This window comes from Carassius auratus, chromosome 15, assembly GCF_003368295.1.
Source record: "Carassius auratus strain Wakin chromosome 15, ASM336829v1, whole genome shotgun sequence".
Classification (NCBI taxonomy): domain Eukaryota; kingdom Metazoa; phylum Chordata; class Actinopteri; order Cypriniformes; family Cyprinidae; genus Carassius; species Carassius auratus.
In genome coordinates this window covers 22,193,589-22,207,736 of record NC_039257.1, presented here as the reverse complement: position 1 = coordinate 22,207,736, position 14,148 = coordinate 22,193,589, and the positions used below count along the sequence as shown (strand labels likewise).

The 14,148-nt window shown below is 36.1% G+C and overlaps 1 pseudogene; it reads left to right on the top strand.

Annotated features, from left to right (window-relative positions):
• The first annotated feature begins 990 nt into the window (after positions 1-990).
• LOC113115382 (3-hydroxyisobutyrate dehydrogenase, mitochondrial-like) lies at positions 991-13,892 on the top strand (annotated as a pseudogene).
• Positions 13,893-14,148: the final 256 nt, after the last annotated feature.

Below are 14,148 nucleotides of genomic sequence, written 5' to 3'. Positions count from 1 at the left end.
AATCCATATTTCCGAGATTATCACTATATATATCTTATAGTCGTTATACCTGTAATCCATGTTTACTTGAAGAGCTGTAACTCTTGTTGTATAGATTGCTAGATAACGCAGATGGAGAGTGTCTCTGTCATGTAGCTGAACCGGGTGTCAACATGTTTTGAGAGTCTAGAAACGTCAGCCTACTTCCGGTCGTTTGCGCATTGTGATTGGTTGATTTACTCCTGTCACCGAGATCCGTGTTTTATCATTGGTTAGTGAATAACGCCAATGGAAGGTATGATTCTTTTCAGAGAATCGGTTCTCTCGAACAGAACAACTCAACTCTTATGACTATCAACTTACTGATTGCTTTCGATTTGTAAACGAATCATTTAAAGTCCGACTCAGTCCGTTTCTGCAAAACATACGTGGATATTATGGAAAAATGCTAAGCGTTACTTAAGACGGAACATGGTTATTGTATGCAAGATATTATAGCTTTAGGAAACGTTTGATCATTTAATATGTTAAGAGATAGCTTAAACGTCCTAGACACTATTGTATAAATTAAATTATTATATATCTAGTTATATGAAGTATATCTCTAAATATCAAATATGTATATGAAATATGCTTATAAACTCTAAGTACGCTACCTTTTAAAGGAAACGCTGAATAGTCCTATTTGTGAAACAATCAAGTGTGTACTAGAAAAAATATTCTACTATTTATTTATTTGTTGTTATTGAAAATATTGGGTAACTTACGTGTAATATTATGTAGAACAACAAATAGATTTTAGCCCAAATCATTCTTTGATTTGGACAACACGGTCATAAGTTCACTTAGAAGCATCTAGCCATTCTTAATCTTGTAAGAAGTACAATCTTAATTCTATTCAAAGAAATCACAGCAGCAACTCTGGGAGAGTAAAATATATAAATAAATAAATCTGGGAGAAACTGCATGATATCTCGATGACGATCTCTATCTAATTTGATGGTACGCAAATCCTTATCAGTGATTGGAGGAATGTTGCTGTCAATCATAGGACCCGCCCCCTGAGTTCCTGACTCTGTCTGTCAACGTGGAGCTGAGGTCAAGAGAAATAAAGCATGGCCACATTGTTTAGAGGGTATCGGAATTTTTATAAAAGAAGCAGTAAACATGTGGAGCTCACTTTGGGTATGTTGTTTCCTCATTAATTATCCATTGACAGACCAAGGTGGTTAAAGCGCCACTAATGTTATTGCAAAGAGCAGTGTGTAAATGTTTTTCTTTTTTTTTCATGCGTTTTGTTTGTCAGTCTGTAGAATATGTGATTATGTATAAAGTATGCTTGGACATATGTCAAAGCATATACATGTTTGTACATTGTGCCCAATAAGCAAGTCACTGTTTACTTTTTGAGTTCAGAAGTGTTGTGGCAATGCATCTGGTATTCAGGAGCTCATAGGTTCCACTAGTTAAAACAAAAAATCAGATGCAAATGATAAGCTAAATAATAAAATAAAACTGTGTTATCAAATTAAATTCACATCCCAGCCTTCTCACAAAGTTCAGCTTTTGTCACCTCATTTAGTAATTTTATACAAAATTATACAAAAAATGTTTATTTTGTCAATAGCAGAGTTTTCCTCTACACGTCTCTATCTGTAAGGATATGAATGTCTTTTTAAGCAATTGGTATTGAGGGTTAAGAAATCTTGCAAAGACTTTTCAATAGTGCTTAATGTGTTATTCCATGTATTTGAAGTTATACTGACATTGATTTTTACAAAATTGCTCCAGTAAGTTTCGGTTACACTCTTTGATTATCAGCTTTCCGTGTCTATAGGGAGGATTTTATATTACTGTAACTTATGATTTCTGTCTGTGTGTGGTTTTTCAGTATCCTGTAGATCAATGGCTTCCAAGACCCCAGTGGGTTTTATTGGACTGGGGTAACATGGGGACACCTATGGCTAGAAATTTACTGAGGCATGGATATCCTGTCATTGCTACTGATGTCTTCCCAGAGTCTTTCAAGGAGCTTCAGGACTCAGGAGCACAGGTATAAGTATCTGTTTTTCAAACAATGCGCTAAAACAAAATCTATACTGTCTTTCCCACATCTTTACAGTTCTGTGAATGAGGCTGTGCAAATAATTGCCCTTGCTTGTCCTCCCAGATCTTGGATTGCCCTGCTGAAGTGGCTGATAAAGCTGACCGCATCATCACCATGCTACCTTCCAGCCCCAACGTCATTGAGGTTTACACAGGACCCAATGGCATACTTAAGTAAGTAGTTTCACATTAAACTTTCAACAGTGTTCAATTCCATACTGACTGAATCGTAACATATTTGAGAAAAATTAGTCTAAACTGAATATAAATCTGCACAGCATGTGTCTGTATTATTTATAATAATTAAAGGGGTCATATAATGTTGCTAAAAAGAACATTATTTTGTGTATTTAGGGCCCTATCTTGCACCCAGCGCAATTGACTTTGTACACCGATGCATGTGTCATTCCTATTTTGCACCTGCGCAAAGCGCGCTTTTCCCTCCACAGAAGCACGTCGCTAAACTAGTGAATGAACTTGCGCTCCCTGGGCGGTTCAGCGCAAAAAAGGAGGCGTGTTGCGGCGCAAACAATCCCTGGTGCTATTTTGCTGTTCCATTAAACAATTGCGCCACTGACCAGAAAAAACCTAGTCTAAAGTCAGTGGCGCGTTGCGCGTTGTTCATTATGCTATTTTAAGGGCGCATGCTTGACCATAATGTATAGCGTGCACAACGCGCATACACTTTGCTCATGTAATCTACACAGATGCAACAGTTATTTTTGCAAATCATAAACTGTTACACTAAAAAAAAAATATTAACACATGAGATGACGGAAATCATTGTGGTGTGCCACGAAGATGTGAAAAAATAGGCATAAATCTAGCTTACAAATTATCCTGGCTAATTGTAGTAATTAAGGATCAGACCTGTTTGCCCAATAGTGGCAAGACATATAGCCTAGGCTATGTAAGGACATCTGACAAATATGTTTGTCCGTCAAGAACCAGGAAAAAAATCGATGCAACAATTGTGGCTATTTCCTCCCACGCCTGTTTAACCGACGCTATTTTGGGTGGGTTTCTCCCATCCCCATACAACACAACTTCTCTGTCTTTCACTGCTCTTACAAGAACATCAGTCTCCTCGGCTGTGAACCGCTCCTGGCGTGCGCCTGGTAAATACGCCATAATAATAGCAATCCATAATGGAACTTGCGCACCTGCTTTTAAAGGGAATGTTGGATGATGCTCTGATTGGTTTATTTCACGTTACGCCCAAACCACACCTATGAATAATGGAGCTACTTCAGACCAACCCATTTTAGATTTGCGCTGGGCGCAAGAGCCATTTATCCCGCCGGGAAAATAGCAACAGCGCCGAGACCCATCCACAAAGTTACTTGCGCTTTGCGCTTTGACACTTGCGTTTCAGATCGTTAAAATAGGGCCCTTAGTCTAATGCAATGTGTTTATGCAGTTTAAAGTTCAAAAGAGACATTATTTTCCAAATAACGTACATTAATGTTGCTCCTTTATCCCCGCCTTCTAGGGCTGGGCTATATATCTAACGACAACAAGAAAAAAAAAAAAAAGCCATTATAAACTAGGCATTTGTTCATGGGCGTAGGTTTGGTCTCAGCTTTGGTGGGGACCTTATTCTATTATAAACACTATTTACCCTCCAGTACACTCACGTTTATTTTGACTGCAAGGTTCTAAGTTAAGGTACACTGTAACGGATTTTTGTAATTTGAACAGTATTTTACTGTAATATGTACAGTATAATACTGTTAAATGTGCCAACAGTATAATACTGTAAATAGCAAAGGATTATGGGAAAATATAAGTTTAGTACTGTAATTATTCTCTACTGTAAATCGATTTACAGTAGCGACAATGCCCGCGAAAAACTGACCAATGACAACGGAGACTTCTTTTCAACGGTTTTTTTTTTCGGTTGGTTGGGACAACTGAGGAAACACTCAACAAAAAGGTTAGTATTGTTTCTGTAATTATTTTATTTAAAACCGAGATATTTTCAAATGCAGTCACTTATTAACAGCAACCTAACACGAACCAGTGTTGCAAATTGAGTGAGTTGTGAGGACAATATTCCTGTAGTCAAGACTTTTTTTCTGCCTGTTTGTCAAGGCCTGAGGTAATGTTACAATTGTTACTGCCGTTATCATTATGACAACTTAAACGGGGTGAATAAAGTTTACATTGACTGATATTTAGTGACACAGAAACAAAATAAGCTTTTTTTAAATGCTCCTCTGCCTCTTTAATGTAAATTAGCTAAGCAGGAGGACTCTGTGGAAACTTTACGTTAACAGCAAACTATCTTGAAGTACAAAAAGAAAACGTGAGGCAACACTAAAGACGGAGGTTGTATAACAGTATTTTGAAGTGAATATTTCGTTTTCATTTAGTTTTTTGCTGTTAGAACCGCGGAACGTCGGAGGTTTGGAGTTGCTTGGAGTTCTTTTCTGGCGGTTACCGTCATCGGAAGAAACTGGTAAGCTAACAATAATTCAATGAGGAAAAGCTGGTGATTATTATACCAACGTTGACTCTTATATTAAAACGTTAACATAATCTGAAAACTGTCATTTCTATCTTTAACATACTGTTTAAAAAAGCAGCAGTCAAGATGGTTGCGCAGTTTTGTGTGCGAACACTGCAAGTTATCTGTGCGAACGCATTACAGATTTTACCACCGTATATCATAATGCATAGGAACCTGTCTAATTTTAGGTTCAATGGTGGTTTGCCGACTTGTCCTTGTAGTTTTCAGATTCTGTCTGCACTAAAGTCACACATGCTTCGTAAGCACACACAACCAAATAAGGTTAACTGCAGACCTGCTCAAACGGATCCTGTGATTTGTCAGGTTGTGGGATGCGAGCATACTGTACATCCCCAAATTTTCCTAGCTTCTGCGACCATTTAAATTGGCATATAAGAGATGGGGAAAACGTTACCTGCCCCTTTCCCAACTGTGAAAAACATTTTCATGTAAAATCATCTTTCACATCTCACATAAGCAGAAAACACAGAGAATCTTTGGAGAACCCTGTAATAATAGATGCTGATGCATCAAACTGTAGACATGACAGTGACATCCATGATGACAATGACATCCATGATGACATTGTTGTGCATTCTGAGGTTGATGATAATTGCAATGATAAAGACGAGCATCCGACGAGCTGGATGGCGCCTTGAATGGCAGACACCGCCGTCGGTGTATGAATGAGTGAGTGGATGGGTGAATGTGAGGCAACTTGTAAAGCGCTTTGGATGGCCATGTGGTCTGTTGAAAGCGCTATATAAATGCAGTACATTTACCATTTTAAAGAAACATTTTTGACAGAAGACATATTTCAAGAGGAATTTTAATTATGTGACACCTGAACAGGTGTATACAGGTAAAAATTCCAAAGGAAAGGACTGCTTTTTGCAGGATGTTCCAGTAAATGAGACCCTCAAAGCACTTTTGAGCCCGTGAGTCAGTCAAAGCACAGTACATTGATGCAAAGACACACAGATCAGATGACCCACATTTACTGGAGGATGTAAGAGATCGCAGGATTATAGTTTCTTAAGACATTTCTGAAAGACTATTACTGTTTTTGTATTCATATGTCATGCATTTGAGGTACACTTTAATTTTCATCATCATTTATGATCAAACTTCTATTTTGCAAGATAGGCAGACAAAGATATCACAGAGTGACATATGCTTATAAAGCACATTGAGAAGTATTTTAAAACAAGATGCAAGTATGTTCCCTATATATGTAATTAATTTCTCCCAACCTTATGTTAATTGCTCTACTTTTAGGTCACTGCAACTCCAGCAGATGCAGAGAGAAGCCTCTCTCTGCCCAGTACCCCAAGACTGATTGCACTTGGTAAGTCTATTAAAAAGCTTTTTTAATTGATACTATGGATGAGATTAAAGTTGGTCAACATCTACCAGCAGACAGATACCCGAGAGCTGACTGAACGTCTGCTCTTGTGTCAACATAACATGCATGCATCGCGGTGCTCTTGTGAACATGTGTTGAAGATTAATATTTTGTAAATAAAGTGGTAAATTATGTTTAATTATTTTAGGCAGCAGCCAATCCAACCAGGCTGTACATCACAAGCTCTTATCCTAAAGCTTTTAGGCTGCATTTATTTGATCAGAAACACAGTCATATTTTTAAATATGATTGCAATTTAAAATAACTGTTTTGTATTGAAATATATTTTAAAATGTTATGTATTCCTTTTTTCATTACTCCATTCTTCAGTGTCACTTGATTCTTCAGAAATCTTTGTAATATCGTACCCTTGGAATTATAAGGTTCTATCTGACATTTTTGTCAAAATTTAGTTATTTACATATTTTTATTCTGTGGCCACTTCTTTACATTATATGATGTAGTTTTTTTTTTAAGTTATGTACATTTTGGAACTTTTTATTTAGAAAATAAAAGGTGCTTTCTACATGGATTCCAAAAATTTAAAGCTCAATATCTCAGAACTGCTCAGAACGCAGATAGAACCTTATAATTCCAAGGGGACGATATGGTGACTTTCTGCTCAAAAAACATTAAAATTAAAATTTAAAACAATAATTTTAATTTGACGCGTGTGAGACACTGCAAAAGACTTGAGTGTAGTAGTCATATGTCTTTCTCTAGCACATTTTAAACAAGTAAAATATCCATTTTCAACTTTAAATACACATCATGACATAACATTGTGTATGTGAGTGAGTGGCGTTCACACCAAATGCGAAAAGAGCGTCTGGCGCAAGTGATTTTCGTGTTAAAGGGATAGTTCACCCAAAAATCTAAATTATGTAATTAATAACTTACCCTCATGTCGTTCCAAACCCGTGAGACCTCCTTTTATCTTCAGAACACAGAGATATCTTAGATTTAGTCCGAGAGCTCTGTCCCTCCATTGAAGCTGTGTGTATACTGTCCATGTCCAGAAAGGTAAGAAAAACATCATCAAAGTAGTCCATGTGACATCAGAGGGTCAGTTAGAATATTCTGAAGCATCGAATATGCATTTTGGTCCAAAAATAGCAAAAACTATGACTTTATTCAGCATTGTCTTCTCTTCCGTGTCTGTTGTGAGAGAGAAATTAAAACAAAGCAGTTTGTGATATCCGGTTCGCAAATGAATCATTCGATGTAACCAGATCTTTCTGAACCAGTTCACCAGATCGAACTGAATCTTTTAAATGGTTCCAGTATGCATAATCCACAAATGACTAAAGCTGTTCACTTTTTTAATGTGGCTGACACTCCCTCTGAGTTCAAACAAACCAAAATCCAGGAGTAATGCATGCACTCAAACAGTACACTGACTGAACTGCTGTGAAGAGAGAACTGAAGATGTTTTAAAATTAATTTATTGATTTTACATAAAATAGAATAAAAAAACTGTGAAAATATAGTGCAATCAGTTCGGACATTGTACAGTGCTCAATCAATAAATGCACAGCTAAACAGATGAGTTTTGAGTCTATATTTAAATGTGACTAGTGTTTTAGCACATCTGATCTCTTCTGGAAGCTGATTCCAACTGCGGGCGGCATAGTAACTAAAGGCAGACTCCCCTTGTTTTGTGTGAACCCTTGGTATTTCTAACTGACTTGATCCTAATGATCTGAGTGCTCTGTTAGGCTTATATTCAGTGAACATATGTGCAATATATTTTGGTCCTAGGTTATTTAGTTACTTATATACGAGTAAAAGTACTCAAAAATCAATCCTAAATGTAACTGGAAGCCAGTGTAAGGACCTGAGGACTGGTGTGATATGCTCAGATTTTCTGGTTCTACTCAGAATCCTTGCAGGTTTTGAATGAGCTGCAGCTGTCTAATGGTCTTTTTTTTTCCACTAAACTGCTTTGTTTTGAACTCTCTCACAACAGACACCGAAGAGAAGACAATGCTGAATAAAGTCGTAGTTTTTGCTATTTTTGGACCAAAAAGTATTTTTGATGCTTAAAAAAATTCTAACTGACCCTCTGATGTCACACGGACTACTTTGATGATGCTTTTCTAACCTTTCTGCTTCAATGGATAGACTGAGAGCTCTCTGCCTTAATCTAAAATATCTTAAACTATTTTCCAAAGATAAACTGAGGTCTCAAGGGTTTGGAACAAAATGAGGGTGAGTTATTAATTACATAATTTACATTTTTGGGTGAACTATCCCTTTAAGTCAATGCAAAGACGCCGTTTACGTGCATCTGGAGGTCCTGCGGCGCGAGGCGTTTAGCACGGTACGGACGCGCGAATGAGGCGAACTGAGCATCTAGCGCGATATGTGTGAGTGATTCAAGGGTGAGAGCGTGAAGAGAGAAAGATAATTCTGATTTGTCCTGAGGATATATCGCATTTAGGCTAAAAATAGGTTGGAAAGAACCTGCATCTTGCAGTACATTTTAAACATGGAAATATAGCGATTTGGCAAGAAACGTTGATGGAGCAGCAAATAGGGTCAGTACACAGCAAAATTACAAAACATTGCAAAATTAAAAAAAAATTTTTTATGGCATTCATCATGTTTTGGAAAAGAGCTTTTCATATATAAATTTTGACTTGACTGACTTATAGGGTTGCCATCCGTCCCTTGAAATACGGAATCGTCCCTGCATTTGAGAATAAAATAGCGCGTCCCATTTTGAATCAATACTGGACGTGGTTTGTCCCGTATTTTCCGAGTTGTCTTCAATGCAGCATCTCATGCAGATCATCCCACCGGCATTCTGTGAAGACTCGTCCGATTCTGCCCCTGATTGGGTAATACTCACTGCCATCATTGGATTGATTGGTTTGTTTCAGGTTCACAGCCAATCAGAGTCAGTGGAGGGCGGGTCTCTTGGCAGAGAGTCGATTTGAAAGAATGGTGGAAGCTGCTCCAGATTATTTTTTAAACACATTTTAAAGTTTTACCGATTTGTTTATTATGGTTAAGGTGTACAGTCAGACACATAAGCATTATTTTAATAAGAGATAAGAGAGATATATTTAATAATTAAAATACAGTGCCTATGTGAAGCAAATAAACAACTTAACTAATTTAAACAATTGCATTCTTCAATAGGCTACAGTACAATTAAGAATAGACTATATAAAATAGATTAACTTACCAAAAATAAAAAGAAAATAACAATAATTGTGTGTTTTACATGAATTTAGAAATGTTTGTAGATCAGTTATTTATTATGTGGTTTCACTGTTTGGATGGTGTTACTGTCTGCAAACAGTGACAAATATTTTATCCAAAATCTGTGTTCACGCCACCTTATACAATTACTAAAGTTCATTAGCAATTAATATTTTTATGAAAACATGTTTTAAGTTGTGATTTACCCTTATTTTTCTGTATTGAAGGTGGCAACCCTACTGACGATTTAAGATTCAAAATCTCTTCAATACAAAAACATTCCCTGTGTGAGTTCCTGTGTTTAACACGAATATCCACTTGATTGCTAATGTGACATTGATTTATACAACAGTTCAACAAACAAAAGGTATTAATATTAAGTGATGTTCATTTTAAACACAGTAATAGTCAGTATTTTTCGATACAAAAAATAGCTCCAACGAAAGCTACTGCAGAACAGCACCACACAGTAGTGTTTGTGAATGAATCTGCGGCTTTGAATAAATTAAGAGAGCCAATAATTCAATGATTCATTGATAATTACAGCCATTTGCTTCCTTACTGAATGAATGAATGCCTCACAAATAAAGATAGTGACTTGTTGCGACGTACTGGGGGTTTTAATTTAATATTTAAAGCATCACTTTGTTTTTACCATCATTGCACATTTCTCTATTGAATTTTTTATATTTTTTATTTAAAGCATTATTTATTTTATAAAAGTATTTGTAAATGTAAAAAAAGCAAATATTAGGAGCAAATATTGACCCTTAGTGAAAAAGGTGTAACTGCAGAGAGGGGTTACGCAGATGGATGTTAAAAGCCTCAGGGGGTACTACTCTAAAAATTTTGAGAACCAGAGCCTAGAGACATCACATCCCAGCATCAACATTCCCAATAAATTATCTAAATTCCCAAACCACTGTTAATTTAAACAGAAAAGCAAAAATAGACTACTATGTTTGATTTGGCATGGCAGAAAGCACGCAAAGAGCTGTCTCTTTATAATCACTAAAAAGTGTCCCTCATTTTAATTGCAACCTCACAAAGGTTCATGATAATCTGTCTAATCTGTTCATAATCTGTCTACAATGTATAATTATTTATTTATTTATATAGTACATATTGCTTTTATTAACATAAAACTGCATACAGCACCATGTTATGACTGTTGGGAAATCAGTGGTTTGATAAATGTGTCTTTTCTTGTGCTTGCAGGTTCATTCTGAGAATAAACCCTGATGACACCAAATGCCTAAATCACAAAATCAAAATCACAGATCAGCCGGGCATCTGGAAAAAGGGTGCAGAGAAAAATCGCCAGCCTGAATCCTCTTGTGACATCTTTCATCAGAGAGCTTGTTGAATTCGATTGGCCAAATTATTGAAAGAAAACACGACTAAAACATGTTTTTACTGTTTGATTTGTTCTGCTTTTCAGAATGTTTTTCAGAAATTTTTAGCCATGTTACAAATACACAGGATGAATTCAAACACATTTGTAGAATGTACTTTTTAAAGTAAATGTTAAATAATGAAATAGTTAAACAATAAAACAGCACATTTTAATGACAAATGTTCATAAGAACTTATGCATTTTTGGGGGATTAAAAAACGTATAGTTTACAGCTAGTGGTTTTTCATTCGTTAAACATCAGTTACACCTGTTGTTAATTTCATTAATTGGTTCGTCTTTTTATACTCTGTGTTTGGTTTTGTTGCTTTGTTTTCTGAGTATTTTGAGTTCTATATTAAATAAAACTTGACTGCTGCGATTAGATCAGTTTCATCCAACTTTATTGCAACCTTACCAGTGACATGTAGATTAAAATTGTATTAATTTTGTAACAATAAAGCAAATGAAGCTAGACCCAAATCTACAAAAAAAGTCTGAGTAATATGAAATCAATTCTAGTACTGTAAATAAAAATACAGTACTTGTACTGTAAATAATAATACAATATACAGTATTATTACTGCATATTAAAATACAGTACTTGTACTGTAATTGAAAAATACAGTACTCATACTGTAAATAGTAATACAGTATGCATTATTATTACTGTACATGGAATTACAGTAATGATACTGTAAACTATTTTACAGTAAGTTACTGGCATCCAGCTGCCAGTAAGTTACTGTAAAATTTACAGCAACCCTTTTACAGTGTAACTTACAGGCTAATTGACATTCAGATACTTGCTAACGTAGTATTCTATCTGGGTAATACTCTATCTGGGTAATACTATCACCAGTTAATACTATTTTCCACAGAATATGCATTTGAAAGCCTGATCCGTCACTACTGCTAGTTTATTTTTGTGGCTAACTAGTTATTTTGCCTACTTACACTCTGACTCTGCTTTATGAAAAAGCTTCTTATGTCCCCTTTCTTCTTCTTGGGTGGAATATACAAAGAAAGAAAAAAAACGGAATATTAAAATGTTTTTACTCTGGTCTTTGTATGTGGCAGAGAGACAGCCCTTGTAACTTACCGTCGGTGTCGTCAACATGCGCGTGCGTGCACACACCACCCGCTCCTGCTAGTGCAAGCACAAAAGTAGTCCTGGCCCACGCGTGTAGCCTGTCAGATACCCCAGCGCCAATCAAATTATGGCGTTTCTTGTACTGTCATCGTCCTGGCCGTTAGAATCGATCCAAATAGCAGTGCAAAGATCCAGATAGCAGTTCAAAGGAGTTTGCTTAATATTGGTGGGAACAAATTTGTCATCTCAAAATATTGATAGGGACTAGTACCTAGCGTCCCCCCCCAAACCTACGCCCATGAATGGCATCCAGTGGGGACATAATTACTGATTATAATGACTTATACTGTCTTATACTGTTTTTGGTGTTTCGTATCACGGGCATAATCACAAAACTGCATTTGTGATCGGAGATATGACAAACAACAAGCGCTGCTATACACTACTCAAAACTTGCAATTGTTTAATCGGCGGCAAATTCTTTAAATATGAAAACGTAGTTACAGACTGTGAGTCAGATTTGCCAGACTGTCCTTGCAAATTTGGAACTGCCCTTTTATAGAAAAACACCGGGCATTGTAGGCTACTGGTTAAGGAAACAGTCCTCATCCTCTGTAAAATGCGCTACACACATCTGAATACTTGGGTTGAACTGTTCTTGAACAGTGTTGAAATACAACTTAACCGCTGATTTATAACCGCTGATTTATTGTGTCCTCTTTTGGAAGACCAAACAAAATAGTTTTGCTCTCAGAACCAAACACTCAGCGTCTCCACAACATGGTGGTGGCGGCAACAGCGAGAATCAAAGTTGTGCCTTCTATCTTTGTGCGAACATTTGGGTGTTGTTATGCAAATCTTCCCACATTGTGATGTAGACATGTGGGGGTGTGTTAGAACAAGTCGTTTTAGGTAGGTGTAGTTGACTCTTAACCTTTATAAAGAATATCTCTTTGGATTTGAAGTTTTAGTCTTTGTAACTTTACAGATCTTCTTTATGCACCAAGAGCTTGTAACACTCCAAAGAGAAAGAAAAAACTGAAATCGGATCATATGACCCCTTTAAGAATAGTTCAAGATTAAGGAGTTTCAAATTACTTTATGATTAGTACAAGTCTAGGCTTAATCTAGTTGTTCTTTTATATCCTCTTTAGTTTCAAGAAATTCTGTTCTGTAGAAGGCATGTAAAATGGAGCATTGAAGTAACATCATATAGTATTGGAGTTTACAGCATTTCAGGCTAGCTTTTTAATGACTGATGCAGATACAGATACCTAGAGGTGCCATATATGCTACAGTTAAAAAGTTTAGGGTCAGTAAAATTTTTATTTTTGAATGATTGTATACTTTTATTCAGCAATGACACATTAAATTTATCAAAAAAGTGACATTATTCATCAAAGACTCCTGATAATGTATGCTAAGTATGACTCTATAAAATTGTTTAGCAATAGTGATAATTAGATGTAATGTTTATTCAGCGCCAAATCAGCATATTCAGATGTTTTCTGAAAACATTTTCATGTGACACTGAAGAGTGGAGTAATGGAAATGCTGAAAATTCAGCTTTGCCAGCACATGAATTAAAATTTAATAAAATGTACAGACCCCAAATTTTTGAATGGTAGTACATAGTGCATTCACAGTTTTTTTTTTCCAAATGAGATTAAATTAACTAATTTTGCATAATATTTCTTGAATATACAGTGTATTGTTCATTATTCAGCTATTTTAAATGTTTTATTGATTACCTGCATGGCATGTTACCATTAACAAACATCAAAGAAGCATGAGCATGCAAATGTGTATAAAACACAGGCCATAGTAACATCTCTCATTTGAATTTCGCAACAGGTTAGGCTCATTTAAATATTCCTGGGCTTTTTGTCATGATGGTATTTAACATTGTTCTGTTTGATTTTGCACGCCTCTTTAAGGAAGGTGAAAAAAGGCACCCTTCTGATTGACTCCAGCACCATCGACCCTGCAGTGTCCAGAGAGATGGCTGCTGCTGCTGAGAAGATGGGAGCAGTGTTCATGGATGCTCCAGTGTCAGGAGGTATGACCCACCTGAAAACAACCTCTAATTACCATCTACGTAATAGTCGCTCAGTTTGATTGACAGGATCTTATTGTTTAAATTTCTTGGAAAGTGCTCAGTGTGGAGATGCAATTTCAGTGTTATGTGATGTTTAATGACTGAACTGTGTTTTTCACGAAGGCTTTTATTGTGCTCAGTAGGTCACAGATGTGCTGAACGTGTCTCAGATTGTCAGTTTTTATTTGTAATCATTTTAATTTCCTGTACCTATAGAAGCTTGTTCTTATAGCTAATGCTCTATTCATAGATAAGTTAGATATTGCAACACAAACTCAACAAGTTTAAATTCTGCTCTTTTATTATATGTTTAACATGATTTGGTAAATTTAGTTCCTTTTAGTGAATGAAT